This window comes from Falco biarmicus, chromosome 12 (genome assembly GCF_023638135.1).
Source record: "Falco biarmicus isolate bFalBia1 chromosome 12, bFalBia1.pri, whole genome shotgun sequence".
Taxonomy (NCBI): Eukaryota; Metazoa; Chordata; class Aves; order Falconiformes; family Falconidae; genus Falco; species Falco biarmicus.
This window is the reverse complement of record NC_079299.1, coordinates 30,688,425-30,710,949: the sequence shown is the minus strand read 5'-3', so window position 1 is coordinate 30,710,949 and position 22,525 is coordinate 30,688,425.

The following is a 22,525-nucleotide window of genomic DNA, read 5'->3' as shown; positions in this document are numbered from 1 at the left end:
TAGGCATCCAATGTATATTGGGGGGAAGGCAATCTCCCTATATATGACGAGAGTGAAAAGACCCTCCACAGAGCAGTTCAGAGCAGAAGCCTCATTCAGGTGCTCTGAGGACACGCTCTGGAGGAGCCTTTCTTTCTGCATGGGTTATACAGGAAGCTGTGGGAGACGAGCCTCCTCACTACGACAGTGTTCCCAGTTTACTGTCAAATATCAGGAGGAATGAATACTTCCCTGTTCCCTGCCACATTCATACCACTGGCCCTCCCAGTGTGGCAAATTACGTAAAAACAAAACTGTGAAAACTGCATATAACAATGGAATAAGACACAAATTCATGCTCACATTGTACTTGTATTATTGTAACTCCAGACTAACTCCAGACAAGATAATTTCACTTAGTTTATAAAAGAATTATCTTAAAGTATGTGAAGTGAAAGTACGATCTTCTGTTATCATAGCTGAGAACTGCTTTGTGTGTAGTGGCTCAAGACAAGTAGAGTGGTTGTCCCGTTAACCTGATGGAATTTACACCCTTGCAAATGTTTTGGGTTTTTTAAAGCAGAAACAAACTTGTTATTGGGTTTTTCTTAGGTACCGTGAAGAACCTAAGAAGGAAAGAAATCCAGTTGTTTGGTTTGGTTTGGGGTAGGGTTTTTTAGTTAATTTTGAAAGTTATCTAACAACTTTACTTTTAGTTGTAGTAATACAATACATGGAAAACAACACCATCCACTAAATGATGTAATTGGAATCCAGTATTACAGGGTTTCTATCAATTTAAGATTATTTTTTTTTATTACTTTCACATTTGTCTGAAATGCTGACCAAAAATGATGAAAGCGAGCACTGGAAATTCTGAAAACTAAATGCAATGAAGATATTTGTTGCACAAGCATTAGATAACTATAATGAGGTACCCATTGCACACAAAGCTCCCTTTTAGGTCAACAGAGAAAAATCATAACTGAACTATTTTAGAGTTTACTTCAAGGTGAAACAAACTGAGCCTTAGGCTCCTTTGACTAGATCTGAACTAACTATACCAAGAGAGTCTAGTTGATGTCAGGGCTGTTCTTAGCCAGATGAAGCGCACCCTCAAGTCTGCAAATACAGTGTCAAAAGAAATAAAGGAACAGTGGGAAAATGTGGCCCTTCCAAATTTCCTCAGTCTCCAGAAGCTACTATAGATTTACACCAGCATAAGCAATATAAACTCTTCTCTCATCTGCATTGTAGTTCTGCGCGGTGCCGTTAGGAAAAAATAAGATTAGCTGTGCTGTGCCAGTTGATAATTTCACTCACAGTAGAGAGGAATGCAATATTATAGTATGTGTGAAACCTAACTGTTTTAACAGTGATTTTTCAGGCACACAGTACAGGTCTTTAATGTGCAGCAGTGACACAGACTTAGTTCAGGATAGGACACAGCACTCAAACTTAATTTACTAAATTATGTATCTTTTTTTCTCAATTTATAGCATTACTACCTGAGTGTAAGACTATTTTACATGGCAGGGTCCCTCATTTCTGGCCTAGCATAGTGCCTGGCTTTTAAAATGCCTCCTAAACCCACTCAACATTCATCTTCTCATGGTTTTTTTGTCTCTTGAAACATCAATAGAGTGAAAGTACAGATGTGCTTAGGCAGAATTGCATTGAATTAAAGGTGGCTGCCATTTTAGGTAGTCCCAAGGTCATGAATAGCAAAATAGGAAAATTTCAGCTCTTTACTGTTGGTCAAAACCTTAATATGTTCCATGACCCTACACTAGATTCAACCTATAAAATGAGAGAAGCTTAATAAATCTCTCTGTAATAAGTATTACACATTATGACAAGGAAAACTTAGATCAAGCTTCTCCTTTGAAGTTTTAATGGACACTCCAATTTGATGACAGCAACTCACCTATGCTTGTAATAAGTTCACAAAGCCTGGAGCAGCTCCAGTCATCTTGGACTATAGCTCTGGACGACAATGAACTCAGGCAACTGCAAGCTTCAAAGGGCTTATTCAAATATTCTAGCTCTGGTCTTACCAGGCATTGCAGGCAAACTTTTAAATACATTTCTCTGTATCAAAGAGTATTTCTAGCTTGAGCTGTTCATAATAATTTTGTCCTGTAATAAAATTGCAAAGCCTTCCAGTCTGAAAAGGATTAATCAGATATGCCCTTTTGCTCCACCCTTGTGCAAGCCAGAAGAGAAAGAAGGAGGGAGAAGAAAAAGAGAGAACACAGCAGGGCAAAGAGAAAGGAAAACTGGCTCTTGGTTCTGTATGTTTCTCAACTCCATCAGGTCCCAACTGGGAAGTCCACCCAACCAAAGGTAAAAAGAGTATAGCCATGGAGCGTGACAGCAACAAATAGGCAAACAGTTGCTGTAAGCACACTTTCTTGTGCACTTAACCGTGTCTGCTGGTGGATAATGTTTCAACTAGTCCTGCATGTTCTGTGACAAGGGAAAAATCATTCCGCTGCCAAACCTTTCAGCTGATGTTTCAGACTGATGCAGAAGGGCATCAGGACGCTGTGTAGAAAAAAAAAAAATTTACCTGCTTTTTTTAGGGGCAAAGGTGAAGGGATTGAATGCATCTGCAGCTCTAATGTACCCCAACACAATTCCAAATAATGCTGAATGAGGGAAAAGAGATGTAAACAAATGTTCTCAGACAACGACTGGATGAAATGGATGTTCTTTTCTGTGGAGAAAATTCTTCTAATTAAATGAGATTTATTTTAAAACAGAAATTAAACGTGAGTCTCCTCGCTGACTTCAGTAAGGCTTTGGATGGGAATAAGACATCTGCTTCACAAGCAGATGCATGGTTGGGACCCTAATTGTCTTCAACCTTGGGACCAGTTATATAAACATACTTATTTGGTGCTATTTTAGACACCCTAGTGTACCCTAGGGCCAAAAAAATTTCTTTTACTATCTGATCTGTAAAGTGGACATTATCCTATGTTCATGTTTTGGACAGATTAAATTGACAAAGTAGCAGAAGATGGAAAAGAAATAATTCTAATTAAAATAATTTTTGGTCTTAAGTATAATAAATTATACTGGAAAGAGTTCCTAAAATGCAGCACGCAATATAAATGCACTGTCACTTTGAGATGAGGGTAAATGAGAAAACACCGCAGTGAATGCATAGAGACTGAGCCCATTTGTTATTATGTCCCAAATCTTGCAAAGCTTCATGCATATATTTAACTTTCTGCATTGCAACTCTCTTGATTTCACTGGGACTGCCGACAATGTGTGTACAGACAACCATTTGTATAAATCTCTCTGATAATGAGCATCTAAAGGATCAGAACTGAATTCATTCTCTCTTTGCATAGGAAAGATGAAGCAGAAATAACGCAGTGTTTGTCTAGGCATAGTGTGCTATAACCAGTGTTATGTACCCTGTAGACATGAGTCTCTAGTAATTAAAATTGCTTTAAAAGGCAGGGAAAGTCATTCAACTTCAGTAAGATGAAACAAGGAGAACGTGGTCCTGTAGATTAAAAAAAAAAAAATCAATTATGTAATAAGGATGTAGTTTACCAACAGAAAGCATGAGGCAATCATTTTTTAAAGGCTGTTCTTCCTGTGAAAACACAAGAACCTGCCCTTATCCAGGCATAGGTCTCTTTTTCTTATCCCGTGAGTCAAAGATAACTTTGGTTTCCTCAGCGAGCCTTCTTTCTGGGTGAATGTGGCACCGCATTATCTTGGCCTATATTTTTCATTCCCAGTTTAACAGTTATAAACACCTTTCAACATCAAATAAGAGCAGCAGGGTAATCCAGATAAAAGAAAATTCTTCAACCCTAACAGTGTGACTCAGATTTATATGCCTGTTTCAAATTTCTGTTCCTCATTCCAAGACTTGCAACATTTCACAAGTACCATATAATGTGCTACTTGATTGGCCTTTCCAAGGATACAATGTGCTGCAACACATTGTTCAGGAGTTTTATAGGTATGCATCCCTACCACTTCTGCTATTCATTGAAAAAATATATCATGGGCTTCTCTTTCTGTGCTCTACAATCTTGACGTTTCTTAATATAAGGTTGTCTTCCAAGATGTCAAACGGGTTTTGAATTATTTTGTGGTGTTCTCAGTTAAAACAGTGTCATGTAAATCAATCACATACTCAGTTCTCTGTCAGGGACCTGCAATCTTGAAAGTACAGCCTTCAAATGGAATCAGTACTGTTACTAAATTTCATTGTAGGAGAGCAATGATCAGTCTAGGATTTACTTGTTACTGTCCCAGGTAAAAGCTTTGCTAATAAATTATTACCAGGGTATGAACATTTGAAGGGAGTTTTCACTTGTTTAACCTTGATCCAAACTTTGCCAGTTATCGCTGTTAACCAAGCAAATATCACTTATTATTATTGTCCTGATGGAGCTTTCAGACTGGAGAAGGGCCAAGTGAAATGGTCAAAGCTTAAATGCAGCTTACAAGCCAAAGGGCAGGGCCCCCTGTGAGGTTTCTTGTAGGTTTTTCTCACAACTTAGCTGTTTTCCCAGCAGCCAAATACAAGGTTACACAGCTGCACCGCATCAAAGCTGACTTTGGACATGGAGGAAAGAGGTTGCAGACACTGTTGGTACACGCAGGGCCTTAAGATACTCTACAGGTAAACAAAAGAGGCAGAAGAGAAAGTATTATTAATCTCATTTTACAGAGTGGACACTGAATCCTAGAGTTGAAGGTCTTGATTTAGAAAAATAGCTCTAGCTCACCTTTTAAGCCCGTGCTTAAATCTGTGAGAAGTCAGCGCATAAAACTGCTGTGAATAGGGATGGTATCACACATTTTCTGCAATCGAGGTACAGGTAATTCACCTGAGGTCACAGAAATCGTATGTGGCAGAGGTGAGCGTTAATCTCGTGTCTTCTGAAGTACCAGGTAGTGCTTCAGTAAAGAATCATTGATCTTTTTTCTTTGCTCCATTGAAACAAATTTTTGTTATTTTCTTTATTATCTTATTCACTGCAACTGTTGACCTGAAATTTCACCTAACTATTACTGTAACCATGATATTGCCAGTTTGCGATTGATCCTGTAAGATCTCGTTCACATTACATTCCTTGAGTCCTGCTTTCCCAGGCTTCAGCTTTATGCTTTACGCAGGGTAAAGTAGGTGTAAATCATCATCACTGATTATTTTCTTACTGCTACAAAGTTTCTTTAAAGATTTTATAGAGACCCATGTTTATAAATGATTTCATATGTCCCAGAGTATTAATGTTTATAGCTGGTAGTTAGAACGTCATTTATTAAACATCTTTTGAAACATCACCCATATGTGTTCCCACATGTTAAAGCATACCTACAATGATTTAGTTTTAAAGTAATTTCTATTAATCGTGTAACATTAGTAAAATATTTATAAATGTACTTTAATTTAAAGTGTCACCATTTTATTCTCAAAAATCCATAACTGTTGACAAATTACTCGTGAGGAGTGATGTATTAGAATAATCCACAATTTTGGAGACTTCAAAGCTTCAATGCATAGTTGTTTTTCCTTATCTCGTCAATATATGCAATTTTGCTACTTTCCCCCCTTTCAGATTCATAATGTATTTCCTGTTGTCTCTTTCAATGCCCTCAAATCCTGAGGGGGGCAATCTTGTAATTACATGCATTAACTCTATTATATTGTGGACTTCTGTGATTTGGCACCCACAGAATGAGTAGCTGCTGTGTTCTTAAATGCCAGCTACTCTTTAACTGTAAAGGCACCTACTATTTTATTGGAACTGTTCTTGCTTTATTACTGTAAACAACTTTGATCATAATGATGCCATTTGAAAGAGCTGATCAAGCTGAGAAAAATGACACCACAGTCATAAAGTCACAGTAAATTTTGCTATTAACATTTTATAGTGCATATAAGGAAAGCATTCCAAGTTGCAACTACAGACAAAAGAGAAAATTAATTTTACATAGAAATGTAGATTTAAGCATTAGCAATATACTGGTACAATCATTTGCACCATATTCTTAAGCAGAACAGATGACCCTCTTTGTAGATAAGAAAGCATGCTGGTTGTCATATCTTAGATGAATCTGTGCTTGCTCTGTAGCAAACATGAGAATATATTACAGCCCTTATCCCTGAAACAAAGATAGAATTATTGTGTTATGAAGAAAATACAGAAATGTCATATAAAACAATTTGAAAAGTTATCAGAAAGAAAACACAATTCACAGTAGAGCTCGATAGAAAAGAAAGCCTTAGCTGAAGGCTAAATCGCTTTTTCCAGTGCAACTGATCATCTGACCCCTAGGATAAGCTTGCTTTCTGAGATGTATGCAAAGCATGGAGTTTGCTGACAACTGCTGAAGTGCTATCCTCCTTTGGACAGAATTAAAAAATGGAGTAGACTGGGAAATTTCACTAAAAGTAATTTAGTTTGGGCTTTAAGGTAAAATAAAGTGATTTTGGTACAAGGTACGTTGTAAATTCACCAAGGAACTGCAAGTGACAGATCCAACCAGTGAAGTAACTACTAGCTCTGGTGTAATACAGAGGCAACTGTTTGTAACAGGGTGAAATGAGAGCAAATGGTAGTTGATATGAAAGATATGCAACTGCTTTAATGTGAATTAATGAAGTTAGACATGCAGGGCTGGAACCTGGCCTTCATTAGGGTAATTTTCCTTTTCTCTAATAGCACAAACATGTCCTCAATCAGCAATAAGTGGTAAGTCTTTGGATGAGTATATCTTGGTATTGCTTCTGGAGAAGAAATGCCAGGGGGAAAGCAACATTACAGAAGCACTTCTAATTCTTTGTGGTTTCCAGCTGCAAGAACAGCCCCTTTTTCATCTTAAGTTGCCCAAAGTTATGCCAGTGATAGCAGTAGTCAATTCCATGCAATGGGAGCTCTTGTCAGCCCCCCTGTCTCACTGTAGCAGTCCGAATGGGAATAAGGGGGGTGCAAGTACCTAGCAGTAGGGAGGTGAAGCAGAGGAGATCCAATTCCAGCAGCTATTGAATCTCCCTTTTTGAAGGGCAGAGAGGGCTGGGAGGAAGGAAGGAGGAACTTCCAGAGATCACTAGGCAATGTTGAAGAAGTCCAGGTTCACAAAGCAGCTTGGGTGGACATCATCTTCCAGAGACAAAAAAAAGAATGGTGCTACCTCTAAGCTGTCTAAGCTGCAAGCATTTTATGTTCCTTTCCACTTGGAGAAAGCAGGGCTGCTAGGAATGGTGAAGCAGAGGGGCTCTGTTACTTCAGAGCAACACTGAGTAACAGTATCGAGCCCTCTGCCGTCTGAGCAGTGCCAGCTATTGGGGGTCACAGTACTGTGACAATACTCAGTAGCTCCTCTGTTTTGGGTGGGGTTTTTTTGTATGTGTGGTTGTAGCAAAAGGATTGCACTTGATCTTGTAGAGCAGCTCTTCATCACTGCTGCTACAGGGACACCTCTTTGCAGGCCACACTGGGATTACAGTACCTTCAATGGAAGTGGAATGAAGTTGCCTCGCTACAACCTCTGACATGGGCTACTTGCCTTACTGACTTCTGAGTACTGTATACTTATTTATAGCTGTGACTTTTCAATTAAAAGGCTAGACTTACACCTGTGTACCTCTATAGGTACACTTCCTTGACATACCCAAGCCCAAGACCTACTAGAAAGTAAGTGTGTTTGGCAAAGTCCAAAATCAGATTTGGAAGCAATGCACATTTAAGAATATTAGAGTAATCTCACCTGAAGAAAGGTTAAAACAAAGAGCATTCAGGTTCAGATCAACATAATGCTTCTTTACAAGGCTACAGCAGAGGTGTTAGATCGTTCCGGGGAGGTACAGCCCTGTCCTCCGGAACAGCCAGAGCTGCTTTGCCTTGAGGGGTGAAGTGGGAGGTGAGTATCCTTATAATGAAAAGCATTGTGCTTGCTAAGCTAATGGCAGTCACACCTTTTTAAGGAGGGCAGCAGGCTTGTCTCTAAAGCCAATGCATGAGATGCAGAATCCTTGTTGAAACTGTTACCTCTTCCTGCCTCCTCTAGGATATAATGTCCTCAAAGGCTATTTCAGTATCAGTCCTTTACAATTCTTTTTGCGTAAGACCAGGAGCAACTGGTTCCAAAAGTTCAAGTAGGCAAATTGCAATGCAACTTTATATTGTGCTTCACTCTCATGAGGTGCTGGCTGGGTACCTAATTGCTACTACATCTTGCTGTTTTACACAGTGTCATCCAGTCTTAAAATTTCTGTGGTTTTTTGTCGTTCTTTTTTTCACCAGTCTTCCACTTATGCTTCTCTTTTTATTTTTTCACATTCTTTTACCTTTAAGTCCTACATTTTTGATAACTTTATTTTTAGATATTTTGTCTATTTTTATGGACTCTTGCATAATAATGTGGAAAGTTCTTTGAAGGTCCACTGTTTTGAGAAGACAGTTTAATTGCTAAGGCCTGGTAAAGGGAAAAGTGCCATTTTAAACAAATACCTGGTAAATTAATAAGCTTCATAAATTACAAAATCTCTGAACACCAGCTGCTGGAATACAGTAACTCTCTGACCTGAACCTATTAAGTGAGTAAGTCTGCTGTACACACCAGTGCTATACATTAAAAATTGCTTATGTAAAAAGAATGCAAGATGTCTTTGTTAGAAGCAGGACTTCTGTCCACCAAGATTCATCCCAGAAACACTGGCTTCTCTGCTATTCTGTGGCTTTCATTTTTCTTAGTATGCAATTTTCTAGAATTGTGCAATTATCGGGAATGTAGCCATTTGGTTCCTATTGGTTATGATACAGGTGAATGTCTACTATGGTGTCTGTGATGCTGTATCTCATGCCATATATATGTTATATAAGTGTATATATGTATATTCTGTTATTTTGTATGCTCTGTCTTCCTGAAGAGTTCCGTTTACTTCATAGAGATAGCTTTGACTATTTCCTAAATCACAAATCAGCAGCTCTTGAATAAGCCTGTTGTCTAACAATTATGAAGTCCTTTTAAATAAATTTGCTATTGTGTTCCTGTAAAACCAGAATACTTTAATGATCAGGAAATCCAGAAACCTCTATAACTGACATCTAGCTCTGTTACCGTAAAATGGTCATAAGTTTAAGGTTGGATACCTGTATCTTTCTATTGTTGAATGCAAATGTTGGTATCTATAGATTTGGGATTCTCCTCTTCCTGATAGCATATACTTCAGCAAGCAAAATAGCTGACAGGCAAGACTGTGAAGAACTTACTATTTACATGGAGTAAGAATTATTTCTTTGAAGACTGACTGATGGCACTCCAAAGAGAACATAGATAAGAGGAAGAGTAACATCAAATTTTGAAACTTCAGATATCTTACATATAGAATAAGAAAAATAAAGCATCAGGGATAAAAAGGGAGGAAAACATTTTTTTTTCTCAATTGGGATCTAGGGGACCTGAAGTCTTGAAGCAGGGAGCTTTACAGTGCCCCACTCCTCTGACATTCAAGTTTGATAAATGGCAGATTGATTATTCAACATCCCAAAAGTCTCCATTCTTTATAAAGAGGAAAGATATACAAAAGTACATACCCTGGTATAAGAAGCATGAGTGTTTCTAAACCAAACCAAACCAAACCAAACCAAACCAAACCAAACCAAACCAAACCAAACCAAACTAAACCCTAAGCCATTCTCTATAAAGCTGTGGTAATATGCACCGATACATGTGGAGAGACCACCTGATTTCTTACTGACACCTTTATTTCTGTAACAGGTTCTTGTTTATTCTTCAGGGCAGAAAGGCTGCATTTTCTCTTGCCTTGAGCTAAATTCTCTAAAACTGCTAGGCAGGAAATATAATATCCAATATCCTACTATTTCTCACTTCATTATACTAATATAGTTTCACATACAATGAGGCAGAAATAATGAAGAAAATATGCTGTAGCAATGAGTCTTTATGTAACTACTTTTTAAATATAGTCTTGTACAGTGCATTTTTCAGGTCCCTTATATGCAATTCTCTGCCTATATATTATAATAGCTTTAATTGTACATTTTAATTTGATATGAAAGCTGTTGGGAAAGAATTTAAAAAACACCATGAGACAATAGCCCTGATTCTCAGCTGTCACTGGAGAACTCTCAGGGCTGCATGAGTGGTGATCAGGGGGTGGAGTGTCTTTCAAGAAGAATCTTGGTCAACACCAATGCCAACAAAATCAGTAGCTTAGGCTGGGGCAAGTATGCATTAAAGGGCCTGAACTTGCACAAGGACTCATCTGAAGGATGAATTCCCAAGTGGAAGTGTTAAAAACGCTGTTCTGAAACTATAGTTGAAATGACATTCACTTTAGGGCATCCTTGTTGTAAAAGCAGTCTCAATACCAGCATCATTTGCGCCCTATGACAGCCAGAGACTTAAGACTTTTACAACAGAAACCCCTTTAAGGACCTGTATTACTCTCTGCAATATTTTGCTCATATGAATACCTGAAGTTTAGGGCTCTTAGAGGTCAGGAAAACCAGCTGTAAATGTGAAATCCACACTCAGAAAAGGCACTGATTGACATCCCTGGAGGCTGATGACCTCCATTTACCTGTAAATTGATAAAGGATACACAGAGCCTCCAGCCTGACCCAGAGTAACCCCACATGGGGCTGACAGCATTGTTCGTTCTCCATGCCCAGTCAATCCATAGCTATTTGAGACTTGCCAACAAGGATGCTAATCATTATCACTCAGAATGGTAATTTCTGTGGTGTGAACACTTGGGCGATAGGAATTGGACCCAAACCAGAAAACTTCCTTCATGTAGGCCGCTGACAGAGTTGTTACATAGTAACTGCTGTTGGTCTCTTCTAAGGGGCTGAATTCAAACTAAAGACTTACAAGTTTCTAGCATTAATCTTGTAAACTACTTGTTAACACGGTCCGGCTGGTCTTCTTGAATATAGTTTTCAAAAACTATCCTTCCAACTTGGTTGTCATTATTTGTGAGGCTTTCTGGAAGTGCTGATCCATGCATTTAACGTCATCATTCATTTTGTCCATTATATCCCATCTGAAATTGTATCTGTTGCTTATTGATTGATAAATACTGGATATATCTCCTAAGGGCCGAGGGCTCCAAAAGTTTCAAAATGGGATTGGTTGCTGTTATTATTTAAGGAAAATGTATCATTAAAATACACACACATAAATACTGCAGATTAAGAAGTTATATATGAAGAAAATTTATTTTTTTTTTTGGTATGAAAACCTTATTCCAAATTTTCAAAACTCTAAGCAAGCTTACAAAACTCTTAAACATTCCATTGGTTTTAAAACATAAAAGCTATTCCACCATTATAAGTAGTCATTGTGTCTGTTTCCCATAAGCTGGATGTAAATACATTTACATAGTTCTTGTATGGAAAACAGTATTATAACTGTGTGGTTTAAGGATGATTTTTTTGCATCATAGTGAAACATTTACATGTTTTAAAGTTGTTTTTCCATTGAGTTTAAGAATTTACTCCCTCAAATTAATCTACCTTGTTTTATTTTCTGCAAAGTTGGCTCCTTTCCCCACAAACAGTTTGTCTTTGAAGCATTGTAATCCTTTTGCTTTTGACATTGTCAGGTCACAGTATTGTAAGAACTTATAATGAAGTCATGTGTCCTGACAATTAAATACACTAAACAAGGCACTTTAGGTTGCATGTGATGACTGTTTGACTCTATTTGATCTTATCAGCCCTATCCGTTGGTAAACAAGTGTGGAGAAGAGAGTTCCAGCCACAGAGGTTGGTTGGTAAGTCACAAACAGGCGAAAGGGATATTCCAGAATAACTGTGCCAGTCCTGCTTTATCTATCTGCATGCTCTTCTGATTGGTTTAAAGCAGAAATTATATTTTCATCCAACACTTCTTTGTGGCAGCATTTTTTGTAGTAAAATGGTATAGTAAAACATGATAGTAAATAACAGTAATAGTAAAACTATATAGTAATAGTAAAATAGTAGATAGTAATAGTAGAAAAAAAAAGTAATAGTAAAAAACCCTAGATGGTAATAGTAAAATAGTAAAACTAGATAGTAATAGTAAAACTGGATCATAAGATGCAGTGAATGAATTAAAAACAGGGTAAATGGATGACAGAGAAGTCATAAAATGAAAATAGATGCAGAAGCATCTCAGTGGCATCTAATTTTTAATATATTATACAGTAGGAAAAATCGGCAGATTTTACTTGATTTTGCTATGGTCAAAGCATCCCCAGAAAGTAACTTAGAATATCTCACTGATTTTCCAAGGCAGGTAAATTGGTGTACCTCTGTTGGAGAATCTAACCTGTATTACTATAGGACTAGTACAATAGAAGACTGGAATACTGTTTCCTTAAGACTTTGTATCAGGATGTATTCCCCAGTTGTGGAGAAAGTGGAAAAAGGAGAAAAGGCTGTCAAGCGAACTATCAAAAGGAACAAACTAAAACCCAGAATAGGCAGACTAATACTTTAGTAGAGTCCCATGTTCTTCTGACTATCAGTGAATCTCACAAAAGACTTCACAAAATATTGAAAGATAAAACACGAGCACGTTAGCATTAGACAGGTCAGCGTAAGCCATGCCTACATTTAAAATGAAAAGTCTGTCCTCTCTGAAAGATGAAGCTTCATCCTGTCCTGTCTATATTACAAATAAATATATAAATAAATATTCAGTAATTGTCATGCAGCAAGGATGTCACAGAACAGACAAAACTGTCTCTTTCAGTACAGAGGTGGCTTTCCTAGGCTCACGGCAAATGCATATGACAATTTGGGAAATGTAAATAGGATATACCATAGTGGATCACATCAGCGGTCCAATGCCCTGCCTCTGCAGTAAGTGGCCAGGACCAGATGCTTCAGTGGAATTTGCAAGAAAACCCATAATGGACAATTACTGAATAATTTGCTCGTAGGGGAAGTTTCTTCCTAATCCCAGACAGCTAATGATTGGTTTATGCCCTGAAGCATGAGCGTTCATACATCTCCACCCCCGACCATTTTTATCCTATCTAAGGTATCCCTGGGCGCTCTCATTATCCAAATAAGTGTATAATCCTTTTTGAATACTACTAAGCTCTTGGGCATAATGATAGCTTGTTGCAGTGAGTTCAACAGGCTAATTATGCATTGTGTAAAAAAGTATTTCTTTTTATCAGTTTTAAATTTGTTTCTTTTCAATTTAATGGATGTCACTTTGTTCTTACATTATGGGGAAGCGTAAATAGGAGCACCCAATTGACCTTCTCCATACCATTAATTATTTTATATCTCTCTATCATGTCCCCACTTATTAATTTCCTCTTCCAACTGAACAGTTCTCATCTTTTAAATCTCTCTTAATATGGAAGTTCCTCCTTGTCTCCTCCCTTATGTTTCCTAACTTTGGGCTTCTTCTACTTCCACGATGTGTTTTAAGATGGCATGACCAGAAATGAATATTATATTCACGGGAAGTGTAACAACAATGTTTATAATTGCACAGTTACAATATTGTAATTGTTTTCCACCTCATTCTTTATACATTCTCACATTTTGTTTTCTTTTTTAACTTCTACTGCTCATTGATCAGATGTTTAATTGAGCTGCCCACAGTGACCCCCAGGTCTTTTTCCCAAGTTGTTACAGTTAATTTAGAACCTAGCAATGTGCATGAGCAATTCAATCTGTTCCTTCCAATATGTATTTTTGTATTTGTCAATGCTGAATTTGGCTGCCGTTGTGCAGGCTTATTAGGTCTCATTGAACATCATTGCAGTGTTCTGTAGTGCTGAGTAACCTAAATAATTCTTTGCTATCTGGAAAGCTTACCACCCTCCTGAATGCTCTTTTCCAAATGACTGAATTTATTTGACAGTACCGACCATAGGACAGTGCTTCTGGCATGCTACATGTAGTCTGTGGCTGGATATAAGACTACTTTTGATTAAGTATCTGACTAAGACATATGGGTTAGAGTAAATAGAATTTCCAAGAATAAAACATAAAAGGTAAACCTTACCTGAAGTTATACATTAAATTAACTCTGGTTGCCTAATGAGTCCCCATTAGGACACACATCACAACCACAATGAACTTCCACATAATATGCAGTTTTTTGTGCAGGCATAACCATATAATGGGATCTTACGAGCATTACAAAGGGACAGAAGTTTGCTGCAGAGCGGTATGTTAAATAATATTCTGCATTTCAGACTGCAAAAGCCAACGTTGCAGGCTTTCCCTTACCCGTCTGTATTTTGCACTGGTTAGTATGTGCCCACTCTCAGGTGCTGGATGAAGGCAGCCACAACCTGTAGGTTAGCAGGAGAAGGATTCTGTGTCTTAAGATCTTAAATTTATCTTGTGCAACAAAGACCCCAAAAATTTGTCTTTATAGGCACATTTTTTCAGTGTTAATTAATCTGAATAATTAAAAGTACATTCAGTTCTTCAGAGTGACCTAAACTTATGTTAAGCATTGGACAAATTTAAAACAAAAGGAAGTTTATACAAGTAAACCAGAGGCTTAAGCTCTCAATTACAAATTTGTACTGACAGTTCAAGCAGAGTACCCAAAACATTACTTGAAAAGCAGTTTTCTTTTGACATGTGTAAGAAGTGTCTTTGGAGAGCTGGTTTGGTTTTTTTTTTTTGCATATGTACTGTTTTTCCAGAGGAAATCATGGTAATTGCAATAGTAAAGCTTGCATTTATTTGTGGCCTCTTGCAATCCACTCACCATCAGGTTTTCCTGTTTTGCAGTGGTTTTATGCATCTCCAGCCTATTAACATTTTTTAGAAAAGCCACACGTGGCACAATAATACCTCTTCAAACATGATGTTGATTTGAGGGGTCATCATGTCACACTGTTGTTCACCTCTCATTTTCATGAGCACCACATTGATACAAAATCTTAGCGTGCCTGTATACTTTTAGTTGTGATGATACAAGAGCTGAGGGAGACAGTGAGCTTTAGCACACAGCTTTATCCACTTTGGGATATTCTTGCTTCCTAGCATCTACTTCCCTCTGGGATTTGAAGCTCTTCTGTATCCTCTGGAAGCTAATTTTTTTACCTTCTCCAAGAAACACCTTTTTCCCCATTTCCTTGAAACATCTAGATGCTGGAAATGCTTTAGGTGAAGAGCAGGTAAACAGAAATCTCTTCTGAGAACAGCACTACTCCCACTGTACACATCAGCCTACAGAGTGCAGGTATGCAGTAGGAGCTTTCTATTACTTTCACCAGGCCATGGAACAGGTCATCATAAATCTCGTCTCCCCATTCTACGAAAATACATTGTCCCTGCAGCACACCTGAACTCCACTGACCCTGGCACAGACCAGCTCTCAAATGTTGGACTTCTGTGCAGATGCCAAACTAAATGGACTGAGTACATATTGCTTCTGACATCCTTAACTGTGTTAGACAAAACCAGCCCAAAACCAAAACCAAGGAAAGACCTGGAAATATGGCTTGTCCATACAGAGCTTGAATGTCAGAAAATTTAAAGCAACAGACATGTAAGGCAAAAAAAAGGCTAGCTTAAAGAAAATATGTTCAGAATCAGTTTGAATATTCTAATTAATTAAAAGGATCTTGATAAATAATATTATTGTAGGTACAATTCAAAAACTTACAGCAGGTTATAAAAACATCTATGTGGAAAAAGGTATGTAAATTACACTCCGCTATTGTTTACATTTAACAGGCCTACAAGGAAATGTATCTGCTCACCATAATAACATATAATTTCTTGATATGCTCCCCATTCTAAATTGCAACTCTCATATGCACTAAAGATTAGTCAACGTACTTCTTAGTAGTAAGTGATAGGGATCATGGCTGACAATTAGCAAGAAAGCAGTATATTAAAAAAGTACCAATTACTAATTAATTCCAAATATTTTATGAAATGCATTATGTAAACTAAACATTGGGCATTTCTTATAATTGCAATACACCTATTATCTCAGAAATCATATTTAAACCTGAAAGCTTAGCAACTCTCTTCATCTGATATGAGGTCTTTGGTATCTGTGTCTGCAAAAGTTTCTTGTGGGTAAATAAGCAGAATAAAGAGAGGATATTTATCAGTTACAATCAACTGTCACATGACAACAGCTTCATGCATTGCACTCAAGAGGTAAATTCTACAGTAAAATTTCCTTTCAGGTTTTTATATTATGTGCATTCTCAAATCAGTGTTGGGAATCGTCTGGTAAGACAGTTGATCCTAGAAAGTAATGAGCAGCACAGAAAATAGCATTTAAATAAGTCATTCCTTATAGGACTGAATACTAAAACAGTTGAACAGCAGTACCAAGCAAATAACTTACTTTTCTTCTTCAGCTTAAAAATGCAAAAAAATATTTAGCAGTATCCATATTAAACTTGTATGTCCAGAAATAAGTCAAAAGAGCTCTTAACTGACTTCAGTGGAACAGAATAAGCCCTCAGAAACACATCCAAAGGGATGCTCTTAACGTATATTAGCTATTCTTTATAGTAAAGTTAGCCTGAGAACACTATAAAATTAAACCAAACTTGATTAGAGTCTGTAGCCCCTTTGAATACATTAGATTTATACTAGACTAGATTTTCTTGGCCAAGAGACTAGCAGACTGCTGCAGGGAAAAACGGAAATCTTATAATAAAAATGTATTTGCTCTCTTTTTACTTTCAACTGAAGCTTCTCTTTTTAAAATTATTTACATAAGTTATTTTTCTTTTCTCTGCAGAAATTTAAGTCGTGTTTTTTTATAGTTAGATTTTTTTGCCCCAAATTTTTATTTGCTTGCTCATCTGTTCTGTAACAGTCAAGTGGCAGGAATGGTATTCCGTTTACCATACTCAAGAAATTGTTAAGTTATGGCATAGTTTTCTGTCACTTTCTACAGCAACACTACTGCCATTGGTAAGGTAGAGATTGTTTGTACTTGCCAAAAACTAGAAAAGACCAGAATTGCTCTGGTAATTACTATAATGGAATTTATGTATTAGCAATGATGACCCTACAGAAAGCAGTGCCTTCCAGCTTGGAATGCAATACTGTCCTATTCAACTATTGACAGATTCTAACATAAAGCAATCATTCTCCACTCAAAAATACTTCAGTTTGAAAGAACTATTTCCATTAATACTAGTGTTAAGTAAGATGATAAGAAGGCCTAATATTCTGGAAAGCTTTAGCTGTGATGTAAATAATCATAATACATGATGAAACCTCTATTTAGCAAATGTGCCTGTACAAGCCTGCTGCCCAAGAGTACGTGGGTGCTTTATTACAAAAGCACAGTTTAAGAGATTACAAATATACAAGGTTACTGTAATTAAAATTAGTAGTACAACTGTAAACAAACCCAAAATGGTATTCAAGGCCTTACTTCAAATTGAATATAACAGTCATGTAGGGACACAGGAATGACATTCTACAAAAAGAATTAGCTACTTATCCACAGAACAGTTACAGTGCCAAAGGCCATCTGAAATGAAATGCCTTTTAAATACAAGACAAGAAATAATTTGTGGGAACATTAACTTACTGTATATCTCCCTCAACCAGTCTTCCCCTCTTTTACCCTCAACTAACACCTACCTGGACTCTTAAAACTGTCCATAACCTGCTTTTACCATGCAACAGCTATTCTTTTAAGTGGAAAAGTCATGGAGACACTGTGTTTAAAAAAAGAAAATCTTTCTTTGGGAAAGGGCCTTTACGTTGTCAGTTCCTAAATCACCTTTTCTGCCTCAATTTAAATGATTCAGGTGGTTTTAAGTTTTAACAAATTTACATAATCACTTAAAACTTTAGAATAAAGAAAGATATTACTGAGAATTAATGAAAAAAAAACCCAAAAACCAAAAAAAGACCATGTCTTCCTTTTCTGCATTACAGCCCATAGTAAAAGTGAACAGAAAATCTATATAAAAACAGAGCTCTGAAGTTGGGCCTGCACTGGATGCCTATAGAGTCTGTGAAAGCTGTGCTTATGTCATTGGTACAATGAGTGCCCAGAATAATATCCTGTTATTTATTTGGTTTTTACTTCTTGAATAAGTGTGTTTCATAATTTGGTGAACTAGCAAGTTACCTGTGTGTCTGTGTACTTACGAAAACTAAGTAATATATTGTCCGTTCAGTATTACTACAATTACAGCATTACATCATAAAACAGTCCTGAGAACTTACTCATGATACCAGATGTTCCCGTAGTCCTTGGTCATCTGCTTACACCATCACTAGGAGTGGAAAGTCTGCCCAGGGACTAGAATTTCCCATAAAGATTTTGCCTGCTCTACCAGAATATGTTCTGGAGATTTCTGTCCTACAGAGAAACTCAGCAGTCTTAGAAAAGTTAGAGTGAGTATTTCTGATTTCCTCTATGAACCTATCTCAATGCCCTGGATCATGGGCAATACTTCCAGTGTTGCCCTCTTTTATTCTCTTCCATCTCCTAGGTCTGTATCTGTCCCTCTGAACAAAGCAGGGAGAGAGATACCTTTTGCCTGCAGGCCGTGTCTGTGTTCACAGAAAGTGAAACACTGTGAGAGTTTGTTGCTATACCATGGGGTATGGCATCAGGGCATAGAAAATAGTAGAGGTGAAAAGGATGCTGGTATAGTGCTGGAGGACTGTGAACAATGGTGGGAGGCAAGCTTAGTGCAGTCCTGTGCACAGGACCTTGTGGGAGCGGCTCCTTCCATGTGCTATCCCTCAAACCATGTCCAAGAGTGGCCTCAGAGCTGGGCCAGGGGACAAGTTCAATACTGTGCAAGCAGCTAATGCTATGAAGAGTAGTCAGGGTTGCTTTCTGGCCCTGGACATAGTCTGCAGCACTGGCCACACTGTGAGGACGAACTTGTAACTGGTCCTGCAAATGACTGGCCACGTCTCCGGTTGTTGAGTAAAGTATTGTTAAGGAATCAGGGCAAGGAAGTTTGTATGGGTGGGTGCCACAACGCAGACATGAAGAGGTGCAATTTCTGTGATAGATTTATCATGCTGCAGCTCCCACTTGCATTCATATGCATGCATCCTTTTAGAAATGTGATACCAGATGCTGTTTCCTGGCAACAGGCCCAACACCCCCTTTCTCTTAGGTGTGAATTTTGACAACTCCAATTCACTGGAGCCCTAGTTACGTTATCTTTTCTAAATGCTTAGAGACTAAAAAGACCTCTTGCTCTTTCTGCTGTGGACTTAAGTGCCACTTTGGCCAATCTGCAGTGCTGTATTACTAAAAAAATACCTTTTCATATGAGTGGCACAATTATGACCCCTAAATAGGGAAGGATGGAAATGTTCTGAATTGAACATGGATAACACAAGTCCTTTTTCGCTGTGTTGTCAGTCAGAGCTGTTGTTATGCTTGGCATATGTCACATCAATGTATAATAAATGCCCATGTCAGTCAAATGCATGTTATGTGTAGATTGGATGCCAATCTAATGTTTTGTATTAAAATCAGTGTCACAATACACGCACAACTTCATAAACATTGCTGGGGAGATTTTAATTCTGAAGGGCCACAGCTGCTTGCAGCTGTCTTCTGCACAGCACTTTTAAGAGCTTAGAATTATTTGAGAAATTAAATTTCAGAAAAGGGAGGGTATAATACCAACTTTACTTCTCTGTTGTTGCTTACATACCTACCAGGGGGAGGTCATCTAAGTCACTTGCTTCTCCCTGTGGCTTGTTTGCTGTTAAGAAAAATACACAGAATCAGCTGAGTACCAAAGAAGGGAACTCCAGACCAGGGGGTCCTGGGACTGGTGCTGGCTGACACTGCAGCCCCCTGTGTGAGTTGTGCCGTGCCTAGGTGAGTTCTACACACATGAATGGGCAAGGCGGGGAGAGGGGCCAGCCCCAGCTGAGATCTGAGAGCTCAAGCAGCACTTCCAAGCCTAGACAGAATTGTTGCCAAGGGAGAAGCTGAGAGGCTTTCAGGGCAGATGGTCAGTGGATATGGCCTTTGGGGTCATTATAAAGCTGGTTCCAATGTCCATATGGATGTTTCCTGAGGAACTTTTTTTCAGCAAAGCACAGCCTAGGTGTCACAGTTGCACATACTTTTGCTCACAGAGACGCTGTGGCCTGGCTAACACAATAGCAGTTTAGAGAATAAAGACTTTTTATAAGCATTAATTAATCTTTGCAAAAAGGTCATTTGTTATTAACTCTATTTTATGCATTGGTCGCATTTGCCGTTGGTGCAGTCATGCTCAGCTGTCTGACTCCCCTAGGATGGTTCCAGCTTATGGTAGTAGTCATTTTGTCTAGGAGATGTTTTAGCTAAAGTCATTAACAGACTGAGGTTTGTTAGATGGATATTGGGAATTCTTCTGATTGTGCTTCTAAACCCCCAAAATACTTTCATTGGTGAATCACATGTTTGAAGAAAGCAATCTTGAACAGAGACAAGCCTTGAATATAAAGGCTACTTTTTGGTCAATCTGAAAACTCAATAAATTTAGCATTTCATTTACATTTGACTGACTGGGTTCAACTGATTATTGAATAAAAGGTATGTCCAATTTGACCTTTGATTTTATTGTGGCCTATGGCTTGACAATAAATACCTATTTTTCCAGTGTGACATTCTGTTGTTAATCAAATGAAAGCTATTCATGTCTTCCATTAAATTAGCAGATTTAAGCCAAAGAAACTGCTTTGTAAATTATAAAACAGCATACCCAAACTAGTTGCATAAATGAAGAAAATGTTGTATTTTGCTAGCTTTTAAACAGATGAGAGGTTGGAGATTCACCTCCTAGTTTCAGAAAGCAGCAGGAAAAACCAACGACTCCAGTTCCAAAGAGAATTCTCAGGGTTTGGGCAATGTTTTATTTTTCTTGATTTTGAGGCACCAGATGTTCATGAAGGAGACAGCAGGAAATCCCACTCTATAACCCTGTTGCCTAATTCAGGTGGTTACTGTTAAAGATCTTAAGGAAATCCACACATCATCTTTCTATATTAGCAAGAGATACAATGTCAGAGAAAAAGATGCTGGAAATATAAAAGGACAGGATGAAGAAGTGGGGAAAAGCACGCTTACAGAGGCTTGAAGCTAACTGCTTTCCAAACAAACAAAAAACCCCACACAAAATCATCATGCAAGTGACTGGTTGTAGGCATATAAGACAAGTTCACAGATGACTGCCTCTGTAGGAGATGCGGCTTAATCCTTCAGAAGGGCAGTTGTATTGTACTCTAGAAGTCTGCTGGACAGTATAGACTTACAATCCCCTACAAAAAGGGAGTTAATGGCCTCAACGAGCCTCATGCCAGGGGTTGTGAATGACAGTACTCAGGCTTTTAAAAGGCAGAACATACAGTATTAGAATCATAAAAGAATACACATATTTGGCATTAAAAGGATGGCATAAATATTTCGAAATGGCTCCTGGGTTTTGGACAGAGAACACTGTAAAACAGTCTCTTTATCTTTACAAGAAAATATATGCTTATTGAAAAACTGCTGGATTGGGAAAAAGTGATTTCCTTGCAGTGTTGGAGCCCCAAAGCCTTGATAGCAATTTTTCATCATTTTGTTAATTTTCACTAATATGACAAGTATGCTACTAATATGATTGTTCTGTTTAAAAACTAATACCACTATTAATATGTTACAGTGATGAATTACTAACAATAATCTATCACGAAGGACAAATAGTGACATAATTAATGCAGTGTTACTATTGTGCAATAGCAATTTGTTAACTCAGTGCAAAGCACTCAAAGAAAACTTTTTTTTTCATATTTTCTTCCATAATTGCTTTTACCCTCAGTTACAGTGGAAAGATCTGCTCCCAAAAAAGAAACTCATCACCTGGGTCTTTTCTTTTTGGTCCAGTAGATGCATGCTCTTAGAGTGACAGAATTAATCTCAACCTTATTTTAGGATCGGGATTTTATCCTTTAAGGAAGCAAAATTTTACTACTCTTTTTTAAGATATTTTTTCTACTCCCTTGAACAGTGCAGCTTATTACATAGCTCTCACATTGCAACCATTTTACAGCTAGGGGATACATTGTCATATTGCGTTGATTAAAATACTCCCAGTCTAAACATCACTGTGCGTGCTTTTCTATGCACACGTTTCAAATCCAATCTTAGAGAAGGTAAACTAATACAGAAAACAGCTTTGCAAAGGAACTAGTTACTTTAGCATAAATACCTAACCCTCAAGTGAAAAGAATGGAGGAAAATGTGCATGTCCCCTCTATTTGAGCTTCTTTCTGTAGTTTTAAAAACCTGCAACATTCTTTCAAACTTTTTTGGCAAAATAGCCTTTTACAGAGCCCATTTCCAGAATAAGATACTACATACACAACATCGTAAAGATACTCAAATTATGATCTTATTCTTTTAGGTCTTTGCACACCTTCTCATACAATCTTTATGTCACAACCCATCCCTCTACTTACATCCCCATTCAGGCCAGTAAGTAGCCCCCTCCTAAAGATCTACCAATCTTTTCTCAGGCTTGCAATAAGCACACTGCTGACTGCACAGGGAAGCAGTGCAG